At 40.2% G+C, this 24,042-nt stretch overlaps 1 long non-coding RNA gene across 1 annotated transcript; it reads right to left on the reverse strand.

Annotated features, from left to right (window-relative positions):
- Positions 1-1,643: 1,643 nt before the first annotated feature.
- LOC138686688 (uncharacterized) lies at positions 1,644-22,005 on the reverse strand. Its single transcript, XR_011325979.1, has 3 exons — positions 21,639-22,005; positions 6,568-6,618; positions 1,644-1,782 (listed from the first exon to the last, which is right to left on the reverse strand). It is a non-coding gene; the product is annotated as an uncharacterized lncRNA (long non-coding RNA).
- Between the last annotated feature and the right edge of the window lie 2,037 nt (positions 22,006-24,042).

Here is a 24,042-nt window from a genome sequence, read left to right on the forward strand (position 1 = left end):
AAATGTGGTCATTTGTTGTATTTACTGTGTGTGTATCTTTATTGTAGTGTTTTAGTATTTCATCCAGAGATCATAAAGTGCTTTACAAAGATGGTAAAATTATGAGCCATGCTCTATGGGTGGTAAAACTGACTCTGGTTAAGAGAATTTCCCAGTGTCACACAGTCAAGAGCAGGAAGAGATTCCAAGTTTTTTAACTCTACACTCTCTCCTTTAGTTAGTATATTATTTATTGTAATCAATATAGGCTTTTCTTGATACTACATTAGCATAAAGCAATCCAAACCACTTGCAGAAATCATTTTTAAAAGCACAGGAAACTGTTAAACTCATAGCATGAGCATACAGGAAATTAAAGCATGTAAGAGGTTTATGAATTTAACCAGATGGCAATCTCTCAGCTCTTGGTACATATGATGCTACAAGTTTTTTAGGTTATTTATTTGAGAAGAATTCATTACACTACTAGTGTGGAGTATTCTTAAGAAAATCTTGCTTTTGCCTCTAGATGGCTCACCTGGAACTGCCATTGCAAAAACGTTACCCAAAAAGGAATTCCTACAGTATATTCTCATGCTACGATGGCTTGCTTTTACAGCAGCAATTGAAAGTCAATCATGTAAATGTATTATATCTGTGTAAAAACATTCTGCCAAATTGTTTTGCCTTTTGTAAGAACAAGAACAACAGATGGATTAGGGACAGAGCAGATTTATGAGTAAAGTAACTTTCTATTAGTCATTATCATGAGTCACATCCTAAAATATCTTAGGGAGGACTGTCTTCCTGGCTATAATAAAAACTTTCCAGGTGCAATCCTTGCTGTGGGGTAGGTGATATGTTAGGCAGTAATCACATTGCCGTCTGTCTATTGTATTTCTGCCCTGTAAATAAGAAATGGCATTTTTCTTGGGGGAGTAGGATGCAGACTACTGTATGTAGTCATAAGACTTCAAATTATATAGAAATAATCATAAATAATCTGTGTTTAACCTAGCAATTAAAAAATACAAAAGCACTCGGGGAAAGAGCTAACAAGTTCTACTTCTCTTACAAAGCAATATGGTTCATACAGATTTGCAAAAGTCCAGGTTGAAGTATATATTTCTCATTATGTCCATAATAATTGACAAAGAAATGAAAAAGGACAGCTGGTGGCTGAGAACACAGTAAAACCCACCCAGCTTCCATGAGCGGAATTCAGAAAGGGCTGTCTGCGCACTGAAGCTCACAGGTTTTGTGTCGTGAGGACTGCAGTGTTTAGGGGAGTCCCGTCACAGCCTGCAGATACTGTGAATTTGATTTAGAGTGCTCAAGGGACACAAAATCATACAAGCAACACAGAAATGAGTGTCCTGTTCTTGAGGTTCCCGTGTACCTCACTGGAGTGTGAAACAACTTCCCAATATTATTTTATATGCTATGCATTTGGGTTTTTTTTTCAATGGTTTCTTTAGGGTGAGATAAAAATCAACAGGAAAACCATTTACGTCACACCATTCCTTTGACTGCAATGGCGGCTGTATTTATCCTTCATCTGCTGAACAGGAGCAGCCCCCCCCCCCTTTTTTTTTTTCAGCGGTGCTCCGCACCATTCCTGCTTGCGCATTCCACCTTTGTTCTGCAGGAGGAACTCCCCTTGACGTCGATATGTATTCCACACACCAGGCAAGTGCAGAGCCGGCAATCGACAGCCTCTGTGCTGCAGCCTGGGGAGAAGAATATTTCTCCAGATCGTTCCTTGCATTTTAATAGTCCCGATAAAGTAGAAATCTCCATTTTCTGAAATGGAGAGAGTAAATAAAGGAAAAAAAGAAGGGTCAGGTAATGAAATAAGGATTAAACTAATTTGATTATTTTTTTGTTTTAAATTCTACTATTTAGTCACACCAGCATCTGAGTGATACATTAAATGTTAAGAATGTAGCCTCAGATTGCATAGATGAGACAGAGAGATTCACCAGACACTTTAAGCAAAGAACTGGGACAATACAAAGATCATGACACATGCCCAGACTTATAGCGAACTGCAAACAGGACTGCAATGTTTTGCAAAGTCTCTCATGCCTTTCTGCATGATTTTTGAGGAGAATTTGTTAATATACAGTCAAAACTGAAAAAAAAAAAATCAGAACAATATTGCTCACTGAAACCTGGCTCTATCTGAGCCAAATTGCTTATTTGTTGTAAGCTACTAACAAAAAGATCATCTCCAAAATTAAGTCTTTAAATGATGTTAAAAAGAGGCTGTGCCTGAATAGCTGTTATGAGCTTTGATAAATGCGTGTCCTTAGAAACAACATTAATTTCTCAGGGCGGTCCCGTAATGTATGTCTGTGTGCCTGTGTTGACCTCCTGGTCACAAGTTTTTTCTGCATATGCAGAAATCTCACCTTCTTTCCTCATATTCTGGACTGCCAAGCTCCTCTCTACCCACTGGCATTCACTTCAAAAAACTTAACTGTCAACTCTGCCTCAACAAAGGGACATTACACACATTTCCCCCCATGCACACATTTCAACCCACAGTCCACAATATGAAAGATGCTAGATTTTTGTGCCTCCCAAATGAGATGCTGAGAAACACCACACAGAAGTGGCTCTGCTGTGTTTGGTTTTGTTTTTTTTTTTTTTTTTCTTTTGGTAGGGACTCCACTGAGATGTGAACTGCGGAGCCCATTTAATCTTTGCGGTGTTTTCTACTTGCTCAGGTCTGTAAGTTACAGTAAGACTGAGGTAGGCTACAACTGGACGAGCGACGTGTTTAGGAGAGGCCATTTATTAGAAGAAATTCTACCTCTTTCCCCAGCACACATCAAACCTGAAATCAACCCAAGCCTACTGCTCCTTGAAGAATTCATCACAGTTCACACAACTAGTAAACCCAGCTCAAGAAAAGCGCAGAGCTACATTAACACGGAAACTAAGTATGTGCTCTTGGGTTTTTGTGTGGAAGGGAGGGTCCCTTTAGGGCAAGGGCAACAGCTGAGCAGAGATGTGGCTGCCTGCACTGTCGCTACTATGCCTTTTGTATGTACATAAAACTTTGGTTTCCAGGGGTTTGCAGGCACAAACATCCCCCTGACACCCAAACAAATGATCAGAAATAAATAACTTATGAAGCTGTTGATAATAAACCTAGAGAATGGCCATTCATAGAAATATGCACTACATCACTCCTCCTGGCTGCATGGTGATTCATCACCATTTCTCTTCTCTCACCTTTTATTCTTACAATTATCTTTGCTCAGGGATCCCTTAAACACTTTCCACCTAATTTTAGATACGTTTTTGTTTGAAATGCTAGGTCTTGGAAAAAGCCCTTTTCAATAGGAGTATTTCCTATAAGTAGGTCACTGCAGTAAAGGGGTTAGACGTGCAGCCTTTGCTGACAAGATACTTTGCTTTCTAAAGCCCTTAATGCTGCTTTACAAAAAAAAGGAAGGAAGGGGGGAAAAAAAGAAAGAAAAGATGCCCATTTGTTGACCTTTGTCTGGTGCTGGGTAAAGTGTCTTTCTGACCAGCTCAAGAGAGAGACATTAAACCAGTGATGTATAGAACTATATTTATACTCTGAATAAATAGACTAAAAATATCCCTTCAAACAGGGTGAGCTGTAATTTTAAATTGTAGCACTTCTAAAGAGCTTTCGCTGATATCAGACACTCCCAGGCTCCAAGCAGCACAGCACTGCATTTTAATCAAATAACTGTGAAACCATTGCCACAAAATTGCAACCAAAATGTTTGTGTAATGTTATGTAGCTACGGAAACAAACTTGGGCTTCTAGGATTACCTTATTAACTGGTTCATAGCAATGGGCTCATCGCGGGGTTTTGGCAGAGTTGCACATTAGGCTGTGCAATGTCTCCCCTCACCCCAAAGATGAGTAAACCCCATGTAGATTCAAGAATGGGCAGACACGAAGTGATAGTGAGGCCTTATTAACTTTAGATTGATGAAGGACAGAGCAAATTCCTACTTTACTATTAACAGCTGGGACTGGTAAATCAAAGGTTCTTGAATACATGCAAGTACCACATGGTGTTTATAATGGTATTTCTCATCTTTCTTTTCAGACCCCCTTCATTTCAGTTCTAGCTATTTTAGGTACAAGTAAAGATACAACTTTTTGGTTACTATGTATTATGCACTTCAGAACGCATGACACTGAAGTTACTAGATTTTCTCTAAAAAATATGAATTACATTTAAAATAATCTATTTACAAAGGCTTATTTGTGTTCTTCTCTACTAAGTTCCATTTAGGCTTTGTCAGGAACTACTGATATCTAGGAGTGTTCAGGGATCAGGAGGTCCCTCCACCCTTTTCCTTCTCCTCCACCCCCTCAAATTTTTGGTGACAAAACACCAAAAATATTTGTGTGGACTGTACTTTCCTGCCTTACAGTCTCCCTAAAACAGGACAGTTTAGTACAGAGTATTCATTTGCTCTGTGAAAAAAAAAAGCAAATATTAAAGGAGATACTAATTTTCTGCTGGGGATAACACAGGGCTATATTTTAGATGAAAGCCACTCTTTATGTACCAATAAGCAGCTATCAAAGGCTAAATAGTCTATAATTCAGTCATGCTGGAGATGACTTTCAATATTATTCTGTCATTTTTTTCTCTTTTTTAATCTGACATAAAATGTCATCAGTATCTATTGAAATCTTTCTGCATGGAGGTGGAAGGCAGAAGAAAACTGCATGTTGGTGACAGAATAATTTTGCATGGTGTTTATTTAATGAATCTGTATTTGGGGTGAAGAATATCCAGGCTCTAGAGTGGTGGCCATGGTGGTGCTCCCACAGGCACATGGGGAAGGGCAGCAAGGTCCCAGCTCTGCCTGGCTGGCTCCCGGGGGGGCTTGTCTTGACTCAGAGCTGGAGGGGGGTGGCAGCTCTCAATGATCAGGAACTGCCTCTTGCTACTAAGCTTCCCAGAGAAGCACCAAGCATGGGTAACTCTTTCTGGTCACAGAGCAAGCTATGAAACACAAAGCAACCCTCAGGCTTATTTTCAGTCCTCTGTTTTCATTCTCCTTTGGAGGCTTTCTGTTAGTTGCAAAGGGCATGGGTGTAGCCAGTTGACCTCTCTTTAAGACCAACTCACTTTGTGATACAACCTTGCTAAGTCATCTGCTTTCAGCAGACAGAGGTAGTAACAAGTAGGGTCTTTACCAGGGACAATTCTTCAGGTAAATGAAGTACCTGAGGGTCACCAAGCTCCACTCTCCACTCCTGCCCTCAGAGGACTGTGCTCATGTCATCCCTCCTGCTGTAGCCTTAAGCAAATGCCAGAAAAAAAAGTGCTTGGTTATACTTATTGCCTATCTCAAGAGAGCAGAGAGTAGTACAGAAACTTTCTCTCTTTCTCTCCCAGCAATATGAATATCAAACATTACAAAAAGCCTCTGGAAAGCAGGGCATACTTGGGGAGCTCTGGGGAAAGCAAACTTCTGCAGATGGGGAGGCAGGAGAAACCCTTTGCAGAGGATCACAAACGGATCACACAAACTATCTATTAGCTGCAGCCCTAACAATTGCACTCTGAACTCACGTTGTGGGTATCTGACAGATACTGTAGTGGCCCTTTACACTTGCCAATCCTGCCAAGGAAGGCAGACTTGGGGAGGGCTGTGAGTGAATCCAACACAGAGGATTAGGCAAGCCTGGTCTGGGACAGGGGCTTGTGACATGCATTCAATGCCCAGCTCTCCCTGCCCTCCCAGCCCGGCCAGAGACCTGTCAGGAAAGTGGGTGAGCTGAGAGGGCATTGCCATTTGTCCACAGGCAGCTGAGAAGTGAGCCATGTAGTGAGAGCTGAAAGCAAAAGTCAGGGCAGCTGCAATAAGACTGGAGATGGCTATTACCCAGCAAAGTTTAAACCTCTGTGCTTTCCTTTCTAAATCTGTTTTTCTCATTTCTGCCAGCAGCAAGAATCAACCACAGTTCATGTTTAAATCTGGAAGAAACTAAATGTTTGCTCTTCGGTGGGAGTCAGAGAAGCTGAAGGTGCAGGTTGCTCTGAACCCAACGTAAGAGCTCTCAGCACAGTGCTGATACCAAAGTCCAGCAGTGCTGATAAACGCCCATCAACTTCAACATGCTTTAAATATGAATGTGCTCTAAATATAAATATTTGCCTCCTTCACTTTAGTGGTGGAAATTCTACAAGTGGGTCATGATCTAGAAATAGTGTGAGAAAAAGGAATTGTTCATGATAGTTAGAAAGGACTTGTGTTTATGGTCTTCACAAACTTGTATTAACCAGTCATAAACTACAGCCCCTAAAAAAATTTGTAAGCCTGCCAATTTCATATGGAAAATATGAAGACTTAGACATTAATGAAGGCTGTTTTGCAAAGATGAAGTTAAGTATTAATGCCAAATCAAAGCATTCAAATTCTGAGTCAGGTTCCCAAAAAGTATGAGATTGGCTTACTGTCTTTTTTCCTTTTTCTTATTAACATAAAGATTGTAGATGTTGTTGTCTTCTAATTATGGAGTCTACAATTCAGATTGTCAAGCTTTCGCTGCAACTATGAGAACCAGAAGCTTACCTTTTCAAATGTGTAATCTGAGATTCTCATCGTAAGTCCAGGATTTCAGACCTTAAAGAAAACATGAAATATTGTCAGGTTTATGATAAAATCACAAGAGCTGGCAGTGCTGCTTAAGACTGCGTTTTCTCAGCATTCCTATGAACACAAATTACAGGATGTTCCTAAGGTTTTCCTGGAATGGAGAGCTGTGCCAGGAGAACACTGTGCCATTTACAATGGTAATATTCAGACTGGCTGGTAATTTCAAAATTGGTTGATAGTATCAATAAATAAAATATTTAGAGTCTGATTTTTTGGAAGATTTGAACATCCACAGTTGCCATTGACTTCAGTCAGGGTTTTGACTGTTGGTGGCTCTAAAAATCACACTCAGACCAACTTTTTTTTTAATAAGGACATCAGAATAATTGTACTGAACCAGACCAAAAGTTTCTCTGGCCCATTTTCTATTTCTGACAGCAGTCAATAACCTCACTAAGACAGAGCAGGGCAGGCATACTTCAGTGATGCGCTCTTCCAGCCTTCAGAAACAAGCAGATCAGAAACTTTCTGAGCCACAAGCATCATCAACGCATTTTACAGCCCCCGATGGACTGTTTTTATACCAGAATCCTTGTAAACTTTAAGTATCTTGTATTACACATTGTGTGAAGAACCCAATTTGGTGTTCTGAGTAGGCAAAACATGACCTGTCTCTATCACAGAAGGCATGGTAAGATTCACAGGTTCCTTTGCTAACTCTCCTGGAGCTATGTGATGAAGATCGTTTAAGCAGATGCTAATTTTTCACATATGGGTTGGATTCCCTTTGGACCAGAGGATGATTAGAGTTGTGACATTTTCCACATGTTTTTTAAAATCACATCTGTATCTTCAGCAGCCACGCTCATCTTCCTTCCCGCATGTCTGCCCTCTACTATATTGGCTCTAGAAATGCTTACCAGATGCAAGCACAGTATGTACCAAGAAAGAAAAGAATTACCTAGCAAATTCTGTAAGAGACAACCAGATGCAATTCTTTCTTGGACTTATTCACCCCAGAAATTCTGGAGACAGATGCCTTAAAGTAAAACTAGGGCACTTCTTACTTATGAAAAAGTTGTTGGTGTGGTCATCTGTTTCACAAATTAGAAAAACTCAAAGAAATTGGAGATAAGCAGCAGCTACCTCTCCCTAGAGATGTTTGAATATTGTTTCCCAGCCTTACAGCCTCTGATGAGTCTCTTCAGCAGGATTTCTTGCTAATATCCACCATAAGTCCAGCTTTTTGGCCATATTCATCCAACTCTACCAAGACAAGAAAATATATAAAAGACAGGTGATTACAAAATTAAGTGCCAGGACACACTTTATTCTTAAGAACTTCCATTTCTGAGCAGTTTTAGTCTCTAAGGGAAGCATCCTCAAATGGCATTCTCTGCTATGCTTGGCTTAGGTGCAAATCTTGCCTGGATCCCACAAAGGGCAGGAGGAGCTTCCTGTGCTCCTGCAGAAGAGCTGCCCTTTTTCCCATTCCCTTGGGGACCAGTGACAGCAAGCTGTCATGGTTCACAGCATGGAAACAGCATCCTGAAATGGGCTGGGATGGTTGTACTGGGGCAGGCACACTGCCCAGGGCTGAGCACATCTCTGTGAAAATTAGTGGATGTCAATAAAACTACTGAATGGGCCTTGGTAAAAGTTAAGTAGTGTTGTTCCCAGGTGATGGAGGGATGGCATCTCCCAGTCCTGTGCCATCAGCTGTTGTCTCCTTTAGGCCTTCTTTTCTTGACAGCTTTCCCTTCAGTCAAAGGCAAGCTGGAATCATCCAGCATGACTGGTGTGGGTAGATTTGCAACACCTCAAATGAAGCATTGATGATCCTTTGAGGCCGCCTATGCACACAGTAGAGAAAAGGAGACACCTCCAAAGAATGTCTCAGAGCAGCAACCTAAGGTCAGGGATACCATCCTCAATACCCAAAGCTCCTCGGTGACAGAGGACCCCATTTGACTTACTCTTGGCAGGAAAAAAGCACAGCTATTCCTATTGATTAAAAGTAAGAAGCCATCTTATAGCGGAAACATTATTAACGGGCTGTGATCATGGTGCTGCTGTAACCTACTACACCCCCATCCCTGCACAAGTTACAGCCAGTTCAGGAGAACTTGCTTTAAAAATGAGTACTGACTGTAGGATATAGGCTGAGGAGCCAGGGCTATGTCATTCCCAGATGGCAATACAGCAATTGATGTAAGCTTTCAAAATCCTTTCGCGAAGGCTAAAGAGACTAATTTCTCTGAGTAGCTTGACTTCCAGTTTTCATCCGTGCCTGTGAACATAAGGGACGGGTCTGAGTATTTAACAGATCTTAGTAGCATTTTACTCATGACAAAGTAAGGGTTTGTAATGTAGATAGACCATACCTTCTAACATAATCACTCTGGGACATTCGCTCATGTTATTCTCATTGTTCCTTTATCATTTTGTTCTAGAAGCTGGACTTACTTTATGTGGAGGTGAGAGAAATGGTTGTTTGCGATGAAAGCTTGATTGCTTAGGACTAGAACCCAGGAAGGTCGTGGAATTGCATGATAAAGATGCAAATTTGCAGCTTCTCTTGGCATTTGTTTACAATAGGACTGTTGCTTCTTTTCCTAGGGTTGTTGAAACTACAAAGTTACCAAAGTTATTACCCTCCCTTTACACCGGCCGCACTGTGATTATCTCTTTTGAAAGATTTGAATGAAGAAAATCTTCCAAACAACATTACATGTAGATACTTTTTGCGCTGCGCTTTAGGAAACATCCTGCAGCTCCTCTCTGAGACTGATATATTTTTAGTATCACATGCTGTTTTCAGCAGCCACCACCACCACCACACTGTGCACCTAGCAAAATGTAATTACTTAGTCTGTGAATCCAGTCAAACACTGTGAAGACAATGGCGTTTCTTGTACTGCACAGTATCTGAACTTTAAGTACAAACAGAAGATGTCACCAGAGAAGCTGTGTGTCTAGTGTCTCAGCTATCTACGTAGGTTACATGAGATTGTTTTTGGTTCTTTCTTGAATTTATGCACCCATGCTACCTCTTTTGGAGTGGAGTGTTAATCTTGGTTATGATTCTTAGCCTCAAATTGTAGAGCTTTTATTTGTAAAATCTGGAAAACACATTGAATGTATGGTCACAGGCAAGCTGCTGGTTGTTGGTCCCACACTAAATCTACACCAGATAGCACCCCTGTGGGTCAGTATCAATGATTCATACCCACGAGCCCTGGATCACACTGCTGAATAGCTATAAATTGAAAGTTGTTTACTTAAACTGTTCCTCTCTCATCTGTGGTAAAAATGTTCAGCCCAAGAGACACGGAATGGGGAAACCTTCTTATTCTCTTGCAGATGAGCTACAACACTATGTAGTATTGTATATCAGCTGTGAGGACTTGTAGTGATCCTGGAGTTCATGGTTTATTAAAGATTGCCAAAGAAAATGCCTGAAGTGCTGTTTATCTGCCATAAATTATTTCAAGCACTGTTACTAGTGCTGTAGTATTAATGTTCTATGTAATATTTTTTATATAAATATTGTATTTATTGCTAGTAACTTGAATAGAAGCAATGCATTAAAAAATTCGGGAACTCTTACAAAGGTAGCTTTTATTTCAGGACTCCATTTAATTGATTCATTTAAAGTGTTTGGTATAGATATATTTAAGTATGACTTAGATGTCTGTAAATGGATAATAAAGAAGCAAAGCCTGCTACTGAAATTAAATTTTTAAATGCAGTGGCCAGTAACAATTTTTTTACAGCACTTATTGCTCCTCACCAGGCCTCTGTGAAAAAAGACACAAAATGCATGGGGAGAAACTCTGTTCTAAGGATTTCACAGAAAAAGTATAAAACATCAGAAGAGCAATGAATTATTTATTAAAAACAAAATTGAATTTTCAGTTCCTGCAATTTCCAGCAAAAGATAAGATAGCAAATAGTATCATTCTTAGGAAAAAGAAAAAAAAAAAAGCTGATACGTATTAACCAGCTTTTTTCTTTCAATATTGACACCTGCCTTAGGCACAGATCCTCTAAACACTTACTGTGATTATAACTTCAAGCATAAAACCAGTCACAAAATCTCTCTAATGGGATTATTCACATGCTTACAGTTAGGAACACAAATATATTTCCAGACCTGTTCATCTTCTGAAAAAGAGAATTCCAGGCCTTAAATCAGACTATATCTCCTCTTGTATGGCTGAAGCAATTAGTGCTAGATTGCTGTTCTGGGGAAACCATCTATAGAATTATTTCCAACATCATTCAAATTGTAGGTCTTATTTTGCTTGTTCTGTGGTCCTTCACGAATATTACCATATGATAAGTGTTGCACATGAATGTCAGTAAGAAAATGGTGTGGCGATAAAAATTAGTTTTGCTTGTCTGTAGCTCTGTGCTGCACAAAAAGCACATCCATCTCATTAGTGTGTAAGAAATTGGCAACTTAGACATCATCCAAAAGCAATTCTAAATACCATTTTTCAGTTTGTGCCAATCGGGTGGTTAATAGCGTCAGAACTGTAAATCAGCACAAAATGTTATTTCCAGTGAGAAATACTTAGGAAGTCTCTCCGTTATGACTGTTTTGAGGCTACTCACTAGTGAGTGCAAACACTGCCAAATTAAAAAGAGACTGAATTAAAAAGGGAGGGTTTACTTCTCACTTGAGAGCCAGCACTCAGTTTGGGAGTTGCTCTATATTGGGGTTCCAATCAAGAGACCCCAAAGCTTAGGTTTAAGACCCACATGGTGCCATCATGCATGGTGAAGTTCTTAGCAGAACATTTCCACAGTTCCTGAATTTCTACATAGTGTGTAGTGTCTTCCAGCACAATTTCTGCTTTTGAAGGGCAAAAAGTAAAGATACCTAGAAGCTAATGTTGTGAAGTAAAAGCCAGTCATAATCTTCCCTGGTGGGTGAGAGGAACTCACAGTATCGTCTGTTGGCTTACCTTTTATACTAAGTTGCAAAAGTTGGAAAGTTACAGGGTTACAGTGATACTAGAAGAGGACACCAATGTGACCTAAGGAGTATTTTTGTCACTCACAGCTTGCTTCAAGAAATCACCATCAAAGAAGGGAAAGCTGAAATTGCCACTGCTTTTTAGCGGAGAGCACCGGCCTGTAAACTTGTACTTGAAAGGCACTAAGATAAGACTTTTCCCCAGGCTTTTTGTCTATATTGCTTCCTTCTGGTTGTGCAAGGTAGCTCCCTGCCTGGCGCTCTGCATCCCATCAGAGATGCCTGCACTCCCACGCTCACTCTGGGCAGCCCAGCAGTGAGGCATGGGGTTTGGTCCCTGTGGGGAGGAGGGAATCTGATCGGCTCTTTGGTGATGGTGTCCACATATTTTGCTGAGAGCCCCTACATATTTTTTTCATTACCTTCCTCTTATATGAGTGCCCTAAGCACATTAGAAAACTTGTTGTCCGGGAAAAAAATTCTACAGGATTGAAAGAGTTTTCTTTATATTGGAGCTGGAATGGAAGAAATTTCTTAACTCTTGCCCATTTAAAGTATTCAAAGGTCTCTCTGAATATTTTACTTTCAGTCATAGCAATAAAAATTATAGGTCTTATTTCTCAGATCACTGATTAAATATATAAGCATAATAGTTTGATTGGATCACTTTTTGCCATTTATCACATAATATTTGATTATTCATTACCTATAACTTACTTTTGCTGAAAGTAAATGAATTGAGCTAATATTTGTTAATAACTACAACTGGGATAAAAACATTATTTTGGATTTTAGATAAGTGTTGTGTATGTTATACGTACTCACTGAGGCTTGACACAGTGCATGTAGAGCAATATTTCATATTCTATGATGGGACTGGTCAGTTTAGGAAAGGACAGAGAACAACAGTGTGGGTCTTTCCCTATCCTCTCCATGAAGGCTTCTATTAAGCTCTACATTTCTTCCTTTTTGTATTTCTTCTAAATGATTCTCTGAATCAAAAGTTTCATTACTCTGATAAATGTGTTTTTCCACCTGAGGAAGGTTTTTCCTCTTCCAGTCTGCGTTTTATGTGGTTGTTTGTTACTGAGACCTACACAATGACTTAATCAATACAAAGTACCCTCTAGGCAATGCAAGACCACAAGAAAGTGCAGCATCATTAAACTGAATTACAGACAAGCACTTAAGGAGACAAATAAGTATTTTGTTACTATAAAGCTTCACTTTTTTATAGCTATGATGATTGAAAATGCTTACAAAGCATGCATGGTACAGTGGTGGCAGAGGAAGAAGGCTGAGGAAAGTGCTCTAGTTGAATGGCAGCAAACTTCTGCTGCATATTGAAAAATGGGTTGGGAGCTGAAAACCAGAGCTCTCCTCCTGGTGTGTCCAGAGAGCCACTGAGACACAGCCAGCTCACAGAACTCTCCTGACAAGCAGCCCCAGCTTGGGGTCGAGGAGGAAGCAGTTGCTCAAACACTGAGCAAGAAATGCAATTCCCCTCTGGTGTGAAAATGTTAGGGTAAATTCACAGATGAGAAATTGAATGTTGGTCACCAAGGAGAAGTGTACAGGTCCCCAGGGACACCTTACAGACAGATAAGTAATTTCTACTTTACACAATTGCTGCCTTCTGTTTTCTCTATTTATTTCTAACGAGCTCTTACTTAGCTATTGAATATTAATAGCTGTGATGATTTCTATTGAAGTAATTTGAAAAAGTCATCAACCCTTCTGTAAAAAGTTGCTTGTCTGATTTCCAACATCCTCCTAATCAAGTTTTCCTTTCCTGTTACTTAAAAAAAATTAGATAAATCGTGCAGTTCATCTAAAATTCCCATGACACAGGATTGCATATGAACACCTTCCTTATAAAATTGAGGAGCAATACTGAAATCTCTGTTTCAGTTGATGTAGTCTTTGGCTCATCTCCCTTTGTGGGAGATTAGCCTTCTGCTCAGGCTAGGATCATATATTTAATCTTTATGGTTTGCAGCTGGCATAATTATTTAGAGCAACAAAATACTGAGTAACTTTCAAGATAATCTTATAGCACAAAGATTTTCTGTGAACTAGAGCCTTCTTTCGTCTTTAAGCTGAAGAAGAAAGATGTCTGCATAAACAAGAAAAGTCACCTAACAACAAAAAATGTTTTATTCTAGCCCTCTTCTCCTCTGCAAAAATATGTGGGTAATGGCTTATATGTGAGCTGAGCATACGCTTGAATTCCTTATGCAAAGAAATCAAATGCCTGTTTGTGAAAGGATCGGGGATGTGTCCATTTTGCTAACTGCATGTAAACCACTCTGTCCTGTTTGTGCAGAGAGAGCAATTGCATGTTGGAACTGTGTGTCTGCATTGCTTGCGAATTTATACAGGCAGATCCTTAATGGGAACTGAATGGCTGGATAAGACTTTTGGGTGAGTTTTTCAAAACTGTTTAGCATTGGCTTAACTTTGCTTCAGTTGACAGAAATCCAAGAATTCATTATTGACTTACAGGAGACCAAATTAGGCTTGTAATGAATGCTTTGGAAATCACTTTTTTCTTGGTCATCACACACGTTCAAATTGTGATCCAAAACCAACTAGTAGCCTAAAGTGTGTTGAAAGATGTGGCTATGCACATAGGTCTGGACCCTCCTCTTTACTTCTGCCGATTAAACTGCATTACGATTAGCTACAAAATTTTTCTTCTCATCAGTTAATGACCCTACACCACACTCCCAGTTCCTTTCAACCTTCCTTCCTGGTGAAGGAGCAATCACTGGTATGAAGTCTGGGCAAACCTACAAAAGCATGGATTCATTAGGGGAGGAGTGGAGCCAAATGGTTTTTACCCCCTCATTAGCACTGGTGTAATACCTACTCCTGGGAAAACCCATCTACACATTTATTTACTCCTAGCCTAGAACTAGAGCTAGTCAGAGAGTGTGCTGGACATCTCCCGGTTGCGGAAATCTTACACACGGTTTGTAAAGAGCTGCAGAAAGCAAATCCTGCTGCCTGCGTAGCTGCTTGTGCACTGGATCTTGCAGGCCCCAGTCTAAATGATTACAAGGCTCTGGCTATAATTGAACACTTGCTTACACACATAGCCATATACTTTAGAAGACATACACCTAAATACTTTTTTGATTGTAAGGAAGTTGGTATAAACAACTGTAGTTGCTGTACTACTGGTAGTTAACCAACAGGGAGAGGTGATCTGTGTTGGTCTCCCATGACACAAGAGATGGCCCATAAAACAAACTGTTAACAGTTCTTGCTGTGAAAATATTTGGTTGCTCCCTGACTAGAGAATGCAGCACAAGAAGGAATTAAATATACTTTGTGTTTAAATGCAAGCACAATTGTCATTACCTATCAGCCTCACAGGTTATGGCATCTGTCTTTTTTCAGCTTAATTTGTAAAAGTGAGTTGGCTTAACAATATGATCTGAAGGATCTACAATGTATTAGAGCTGTCAACATTGCTAAATATCAGAATTAGAATGAAATAACTTAGTTTCCTTAAATTATGAAGGCAGGGAGGCCCCAAGAGGGTTTTGTTATTAAAAAATTCTCCTTTTTATCTGAACTTTTTCTATTCTGTTTCTGCCACCTTGAAATGGGTGAGACATGGTGAGAAAGAGGACAGGACAGGTCCCATTCAAGTAGGTGCTCTGCTGGTCAATGCAAACTGGAATTTGTGTCAAGGTCATGGGAAAGGTCAATGACCTAATTTGTTTTCCTCCTTTCAGCAGAGCACTTCATGTGCTCCAGAAAGAGGGGAGAAAAAGGTTCAGCTCTTCGGGGCAATGCCCTAGCACTATGAATGAAGTGCTCTGTGTCATACACCAAACCATTTTCTACAGCTATGAATACAAGAAGCCCTCAGATCTCACTGCAGCCATGACCATTAATCCCTCACAAGCAATATGATTCGCGGAAAGATTATGGTTCCATAAGGAAGCTTGGTACAACAGAATTCCTGTTTAGCAACATACTTTCTCAGCATGTTATTTGTATCTGGATATGACTTAATCTAGGTAAAGTGGGTGTACTTAAACAGGGCAACACTATGAAAACACCTCTCAATTCTAGAGGAATTTGCTGGCGTTTAGACTGAGGAAGAGAGAGAACATCTTGAGGATCTCCTAAAATTTTCTAGAATTTGTACCTGTGCCTTCTGTAAATCTAGCCTGATGTAAACAAAAGCGGCTCAGTCCGTAACTTGGTAGTTCTTCAGGTTTAAGATCAGTTGCACACAGCAGCTAAAAAGAAGACTTAGCACTGTCAGCCTGTCAGATACTCAGACACCAGGATTAACTCTCACTGCATTGACTTCTTATACTCCCATGCCTGAATAGCATTAGAGTGAGGTAAAAAGTAAGAAAATGCCCAAATCCTCCACTATTCAGGTAGTAGGCAACATTTTTGCTTGCCTCTCAGATGGTGTTATTGCTTTCCTAGTACATTGTCCCATAGGAAGGAGTCTGGATTTAGCACCATCCTGCATCCATATATCCCCTGAAATGAACAAGGATGGGAGAATGGTAGATTACAGAAAGCATAAAACCCGCTTTCTGTGCTTTAGAGCAGATTCTGGCAACTTTTCAGTGCTGGTTGGCCAGACTGTGATTTCCCTTCCCAGTTCAGGGACTGAACCTACCAGTAGAAAGCCAGTGGGAGCTAGGAGATGCTGCTCCTCAGTGGGTTCGTGGGCACTCACTGTGCCACAAGGAGGGAGCTGCCCACCCACACCAGCTCAGGGTGCCCATCTGGGGATGCCCAGCTCCCAGCCTTGCCACATGGCACCTGTGACAGGCGTTGCTGATCCCTGTGCCAGAGCCCTGCCGGGCAACTAGGGTGCCTGCCTCTCCTCCTTTCCCTCGCACAGCAGTAACACCTGATCTCACTCCCAGGGAGACAGCTTTGGAAGCAGGAGTTGCCCCAGGAAGCAGAGAAGGTTTATTTTAAATATACAAAGAAAGAAAACCTAGCAGCATTTTTTCTAGTGTGAGAATAAATGTCTTAAGAAAAGAGGTTTTGTTGTCTGCAAAAGCATTGGCCTGTCTCCCTCTAAGGCTTGGCTGGCATCAGACAGAGGTGCCATGGGTAAGGAATTAATTGAGGTGGTTCATCTCAACCCCAATAGAAAGTAGATCCCATTCTTTTTTTTTTTTTTTTTGATCTACATGAAATTGGTTCAGTTTATCCTGTTTGGTAAACCAGACTTAGCAAAGCAACTTAGCAAGGACTTGGCTAAAAATGTGACACTTTCAGTTCAATGAAGTCTTGAGTACACTGGTGCAGCAAGCCTGGTTGTATGTTTCTTTATGCTCAAACATTTCAAGATCTTTCCTTTTCCCTTTTGGCTGGTGTTTCTTCCTCCAGTTAGATAAATCTTCACAGACTTATTGTCCTAGGACCATCGCTTATAGCATTGTATAGAAGTTTGTTTTTAAACTTCTTTAAACAAACTTGCATAGAAGCTTTGTTTTTTAAAGTCAGTCATTTCCATAGGTATCAGAAAGCTCACTGAGAAATCATTAGCATCAGGCACTTAAAATAACCTTTCTTTAGTGCACTCATTAAGCCTTCTTTTAATTCTTTTAATTCTTTTAGTTCTTTTAATCGTATATATTATACTAGCACATGAATGTGTGGCTGTGCCTTTCATTTCTTCATGAACTTTTTGGTTAGCTCTGTAAATGTTTTTTATTTCCTTATTCCTCTTGGAAGGACAATAGTAAGCTGCAAAGAAGTGGTATGAAATAGAATAAAATGCCTCCTCACATCAAGGGATTGCATCAAATCCTGCATGCAGTTTGGTTTTCATTTTCCAAAGGTGTAGTTACTAGGGTGTTCCCTAAGTATTACGTCGTGTTGAACAGGATTGAGCTAAAACAATTCAAGGTGGCAAGTATCTGGTCTTGAAACATACAGCTGAAGGCAATGAAGCTCCTTGAGGGCCAATTCTACTACCAGTCCTGGAAGGCCTGGGAGTCAGAAAGGCTCAAGAGTGCCAGCCCTGAAAGGAGAAGGGCTGGGTGTCTTCAGGAACTGCCCACGTTGTGGAAGGTTCACTGCTCACCAGGCTGCAGACCCTTGGCAGGGATTGCTCAGTAGCCCCTGGTGTGCACAAAGGGAGGGAAGAGCGCCTTCCATCACAGAGTGGGTCACAGACCTGGGAAAACTAGCTAGCAGTTCAAGGCAGGTCTTTGGCAACTCAGGCTAATTAGAAACATGGTGTATTGACTTTGCTGTTAGACACCCCAGCTTTTGCCATTTTAGGGACATGCTTTTCTCTAGTATCAGTATTGCTCACAGTCTGTTTCTCAAATCTGGGGTTGTTTGCCATCTGTGAGATTACGTATTTATGTAGATAGATTAAATAGCTCACTCTGACACACTACTTCCATTTCTATTGTGCTAGTTTATAAATTTACATGGTTACAACATTCTCTAATTCAGTGTTAAGAATAACATCTTTAGACACAGATGTTAGTAACATTAACTCCTGCCTCCCAAGTATGGCAAGCAACTATTAGTAGCATTAGTATTCTATTAGCAGACATTTCACACAGAATGAAATTCACTTAAATTAGAGCTGACTGAAAAAGGTAATACATGCATTAAATATTAATATAGTTTTCTCATGAAAATATTCAGAGGACACATCAGAATTGTCATTTAGCTTTCCCTTCTGTTTGTGGAATATCTGGGATCATAATTTTCTTCCATTCATTCCTTATTTAATGAATTGATTATGAATATTTGAAAGTCAAGCTGTGCTGCTCAGTTGTTATCCATCAGAGAAGTCACACAGTACTTTTTACATATTCAAGCATTTATGAAGCACATCCTCACATGTGCCAGTTTGAAACTTTGTTTCCACAAGTTCCCTGCAATGCAGCTTTGAAACTTCTGTTTTAAAAACCATTGAACACAAATGATTTCTAAAACTCATGGGAATTGTGCATTTGGGGGTGAATTCAGCAACACAGGCTCTATCAGATGTAAACGTCCACGTGCAGGACTGACCCAGTAAGACAGTAATAGAAATGCCTGTCTTCCAAAGTGGCTGCTTGTGTTTAAAAGTAGAATTATATTCTGGTTTTTAGCAAATCTAGGGAGAGATTTATCTCAAATAACTGTAGCACCTCCAAAGGACTATTCATTCCACCCTCTCTTAGACATCTCTGGATATATCAGTCTCTTTGCAGTGAGTAGTAAGGCAGCACAGACAAGCATCTTAGGCCATTTTTAGATAGCTAATGCTGGGTGAAATGAATGTAGTGGAACAGTGCAAGTCTCAGATGTTGCACTGGTTGGTTGTTGCAGAAGTGAAGACAGTTATGAAGAGTACTGCTTGACACAATTACCAGCACCTGCTTCTCTGGTTTTTGTGTTAAATTGGAGGTCTTAGGGAGTTTGTTTATTTATTAACTGAGGTTTTCAAGTTCAAATGAAGCCATTTCTGTGCACTCTCTAATTTAATTCTGTGTGGTACTAAACACTGCTTATTGCACTTGTTCAGGCTATTCCAGCCTCATTATCTAAAACTATTGGAATGACTTGCAAAATTTGAACCTACAGAAAAAATAGTGTGCTGCTTTTTTTGCCTTTGAAAAAAATATGAACTTGCTATATATTCAAACTGAGCAACAGGGCTTCTGACTTGACTAAGCAACTCCAAATTCAAGATATGTTAAAATCTTGTAGAGCCTCTCATGAACTCTGGAAGGAGAAATAAGTAATATTTAATCAGTACTGAAAGAGATATAATGGGAAGTAAGCTGTACAACATCTCAGAATATTGTTGTATGAGGTTTTCAAGCACTTGAAATATTCATGTATTTAGGCAATTGATAATTCTGGAGTGCCTCCCAAAATAATATTGGATTTTTCATTAAAGGCTTTTCAAAGCAGCAGAGAGTACTCACTCCCAGAACATCCAGCATCTGTAAGGCAATTTAGACTAACAACCCAAAAATGGAGGCACCGCTAGCTAATATTAAAAATGTAGATCTTAGCTACATTGCAAGGAATCTGATGAATTGTAGCACGGCACACACCAAGATGCCAACCACTGATCCTTTTTTTTAGAACAGATGTAGCCTCATGCTGTTGAATCTTCATATTCAAATAGACACATAAGAAATGCATAGCATTTAGCACATTCCTTCAGAGCAGTAGCTCCAAGGGCGAGTTAAAATAACTAGCATTATTTCTCTGACTGTTAACAAAAATAAATTCATACTGCACATCTTTGTCTATCTCTCAGTACAGTGTAACACATTTATAGGGCCTTTCTGCTTGTTTGGTTCAAAGAATATGCAGTGAAATGCTTTCATTTGCAGTGTGGGCAATTGCAAGGACTGTTCAGCTGCAGATCAGGGATTCTCTATGCTGTACAAACAAGGCACAAGGACATGCTGCCTAAATGGGATGAAGCAGATAGGCACTGTGTTTGAGCTTCACAGTGCTGTTCCTTTTAATAAGCTTTTAATTTTCTGTACAGCACTGGAATCTGCAACTTGGCTTTAATAGTAACACAGAGCTGAAAATGTGACAAGGACTTTACAGACATTAGCAAGATGCATCCTGGGTTCCAAAGGGCTTTCAGCGTCACTGGCCAATATAGCAGCTTCAGGATAAGCACTGAAAGAAAGGCATCCAGCCTGTCATCTATCCTGACCACGACTCTATTTTGTCGAACTCTGTATTCTGATTCATTCCTTGTGTTTAAATTGGGAAATTCTACTAACAGTCATTGCCACTTTCTTCACTGATTTTGATGCCTTCTTTTAAAGACAAGCCAATACTGAAGGGTTGGCCAGCTGGTGAACTAGGTGATGATAACTCCTCCAGAAATAATGATTTCATGAGCTGCAGAAACAGTGTGGAAGTTCTTTTCAGAAATACGAAAATGTTTAAAAGGGACCATCTTACAATTTTTTCCATTTAAAAAAGTCTCTAGCTTTTAGCATTAGACAGCCAAACTGTAACTATTAATCTGATAAATTCCAGGTCTCTATTTATTGCAGAGTGAGAAGAGACATTGGCTTTTGTAGAATTTATCAACTATTCACAAGTGTTAATGTTTGTAAAGTTGCTAGGTTGGGCTATGCATCTGCACAGCTATTTGGAGAGAGATAAAGGCAACTTAAAAAAAAACAAAAAAAGCCCTATCTCTCTGCTATGATATTATTAGATGATCTATGGGTGGGTTCTTGCTTGTCTAAGGTTATTCCATTCCAAAGATCTTATGTGTTGTCCTCCAGATACTATTGTCCTTGGAATCAGAGAGATGACAGCAGACCATTGTTTTCCTGAATTAAACATACATTAACGTTTCTCAGATCCCTATGCCCCTCTTTTTCTTTACATCTCTCATTTCTGAGGGCATTTCATGTAACTTCAAGCCTGCGTAATATAATTGGCCAGAGAACAACAGTTCCATTCTATGATAACTTAAAAAGTCTCAAAATTCTTTTTGTTCCACCCTGGAACACATAAAATATGGTCTTTGGAAAATATCACAAAACAGAACTGATGCATTTGACTATTTTAAATTGGGAAAAAAAAAAAACCCCACATTTTTTAAGTCACTGTTTTTTCCTTTTCTCTCTCTGGTTGGAAGTGATCCGCACCACAGGGATACTCACATTTAAAGCTTGTTGAATCTGTACTTCTTCAGAATTTTTAATGCTTTGACAATGCAGACTAATCCATGGAAATATATTTAGTCAGAAATTTCTGGCCATTTATTTTGTTTCAACATTGGGGAAGGTCTGGTTATAGGGAAGGACTTCTGATATTTGCTGATGCATCTGCCAAGTGTGATCTCTCTCTCTGATTTATTCATCAATTTTTACTGCAAAGTCATCATGCCATGGATGATTATATCATCCTGCCACTTAAAGTAGTCCAGGACTCTTCAGGAAGAGCCTTTCCCTAGAAGTTAATTAGGAAAGTGTTAGTCTATTCATTCGTCCTGGTGTATGCTAGCACGTGCCACTCCTCACCAGATTAAAATGAGAAATGAGATTAGAACTTTATCAGAACTCACAGTATTCTGTGACTTCTCTCCTGTTTGCTCCCTGAACGTGGGCTCTCCAGGCCATGTACTTGGTTGTCTTGCTTGTGCAGACTCCTGGCTCTGTGTGGGGTCTGTGCACTCCCCAAGGGCATCTGAGTGCTGCTGGCTTTGCGATACCACCAGAGCTGTTGGAGCAGCTGTCCTCCTCCAGCTGTTTCAGCCCCCATGTTTTCCGTTCCAAAAGCTGGACACACCTTGCTCCTTCCACTTCATCAGACACCCCCAATCACCCCGCAGCAGCACAAATGGCTCATCAGGCCCTCATACACAAGTCAGCTTGCAGAAGGGACCTTTACTGCTGCTGTCTGTCGATCTCAACCCAAGCAGCAGTCCCAGGACTCAGACTGACAGGGGAGCCAAAGGGTCAACATATTAGCACAGTTGTACTCTGTGCTAAGATATGACCGTGCCTTTTCATTTGCCAGCATCTTCATTCTGACCTTTCCATTGCTGGCACATCTCACGAGCCCAAAGTAGCTCTCTGGACAGGTGGTCTAAATGCTACTCACAACTTATTTCTCCACATGTGGTTGTAAGGCTTTTGTTTGCATGTTTGCTTAGAGCTAACATTAGAAGAGGTTGGAAAGGCAACTTCTAAAGTAAATCCTTCTAAGTGTATTTACTATGCATGGCAAATTTACATATATCCACACAACGAGGTGTGGGATCTTTGGAGCACTTCCTAGGACACATAAGCTCTGCCTCAAAATGGTGACATGCATAAATAAACAGATACTCATAAAACTGCATTGACACTCATTGATCCTGTTACACCAAAGATTCACATGGCAGCCTACCATGTTTCTGTCCTGGTGGTTGTAATTCTTGCAGAAGGTCTGCCAGTCACCTGACCTCAGTGTTTCAGTCTTGCTTGAAAAAGGGGTGGGAACTTGGCCTCATTGATGTCAATGGTAAACCTTCATTAATTTCACCAAGAGAAGATTTTTGCAGCCTTTTTATATAGCTCTAAATGAGGGGTTTGTGTCTGTGTCTTCAGCAAAGCAGGCTTTTGCATCTCTAAAGAGAGCTGCATCGCAAAGACAGCACAATGAGAGACGCTACCCACTGTAAATTACATAAGGGGACTAAAAGGCAATGGCACAGAGGCTTCTAAAGAGAGGCAAAGCCTGAGGGCTGTTGTGTTGAAGTTTGTAGCACATATGGGGTTCAGCCCAGGGCCTGACCACACAGCTTTCTCCCTGCTTGTGTGAATGATGTTCACCAACAGCAGGAGTGTTTCATCAGGTCTTTGCTAAGGTCACTGATTTCAAAGAATGCAGTTAATGCAACTCTGATGGTTTCCTGAGAGATCCTGGATGGCAGATTTACTGACTGATATTAATTGTGCAAATTCACAAACGTTATAAACAAATGCAAAGCTCTCCTCTGCTGCACAGAGAATAATGCAACCAGAAGCCTAGTTCTTCTCTAGTGCAGGGTCTGCAGACACAGCAAATGTGTCTTGGTTTCAGCTGTGAATGCTAGTCTTCCCACCAGACCCTGTTGCCTAAAACACACTGCCCTGCAAGCAAGACAAGGGATTAGGCAAATGCACCTGTCGTATACAGGTCTGTAACTGCAGACCCTACCTTGAGAAGAAGCTAACATCTGAAAGCTGCAGGAAGCCTCTCATATGGTTAGTGCATGAACATAAATATCTGACATCTTTCTTATTCATCATTGGGCTATTCCTACATGTGTCAGTAAGAAGTTGGTCTAAATTACCTAAAAAGTGCAACAGATGAAGAATTTATTATGCATTCACTGCGGGGAAAAAAAAAAAAGATAGCACTGAACTATCTGATGAGAGACAAAAAAGAAGACAACATCTGTGACTCCTCATTACAAGAAATGGCTTTGTTCTGTGGTATATTTCAAGAGGGTATTTACCCTTGTCCTATGTTCCACTTTGGATTACAAAGAGAGAAAAATAAGCAAATGTTCAAGCACAGATGATGTCTTTGTGGCAGAACCCAGTCCTATAGAAATAATGAGAACATGTGACCAAGTTAAAAATATTTATTCCTACTCTTCATGTCACTGGAGTTTCTCTAATATCACTAGAACGATCTAAAAGTAGGTGACAAATACAGTTTAATATGTAGAATATGTTATTGCTGCAGAAATGTATTTTGCTTAGACACATTGTTTAACTAAATGGGCAAGCAATTGCATTATGGAAATACTGTGTCCGAATGGCTACGGATGCTCACTGTATTCACTGCTTTGTCTTCGGTTATCTGTATGCAATTTAACTGCAAAACCTTTCAAGCTTGACAGAACAAAAGCCGTTACTTGGAGGCACAGCCAAAGAGAACTGTGGAGTCCTAGAATTTTGTAACCATATTTTGAGGTCCTCAAGCTTTAGCTACAG

Source organism: Haliaeetus albicilla, chromosome 9 (assembly GCF_947461875.1).
Source record: "Haliaeetus albicilla chromosome 9, bHalAlb1.1, whole genome shotgun sequence".
NCBI lineage: Eukaryota > Metazoa > Chordata > Aves > Accipitriformes > Accipitridae > Haliaeetus > Haliaeetus albicilla.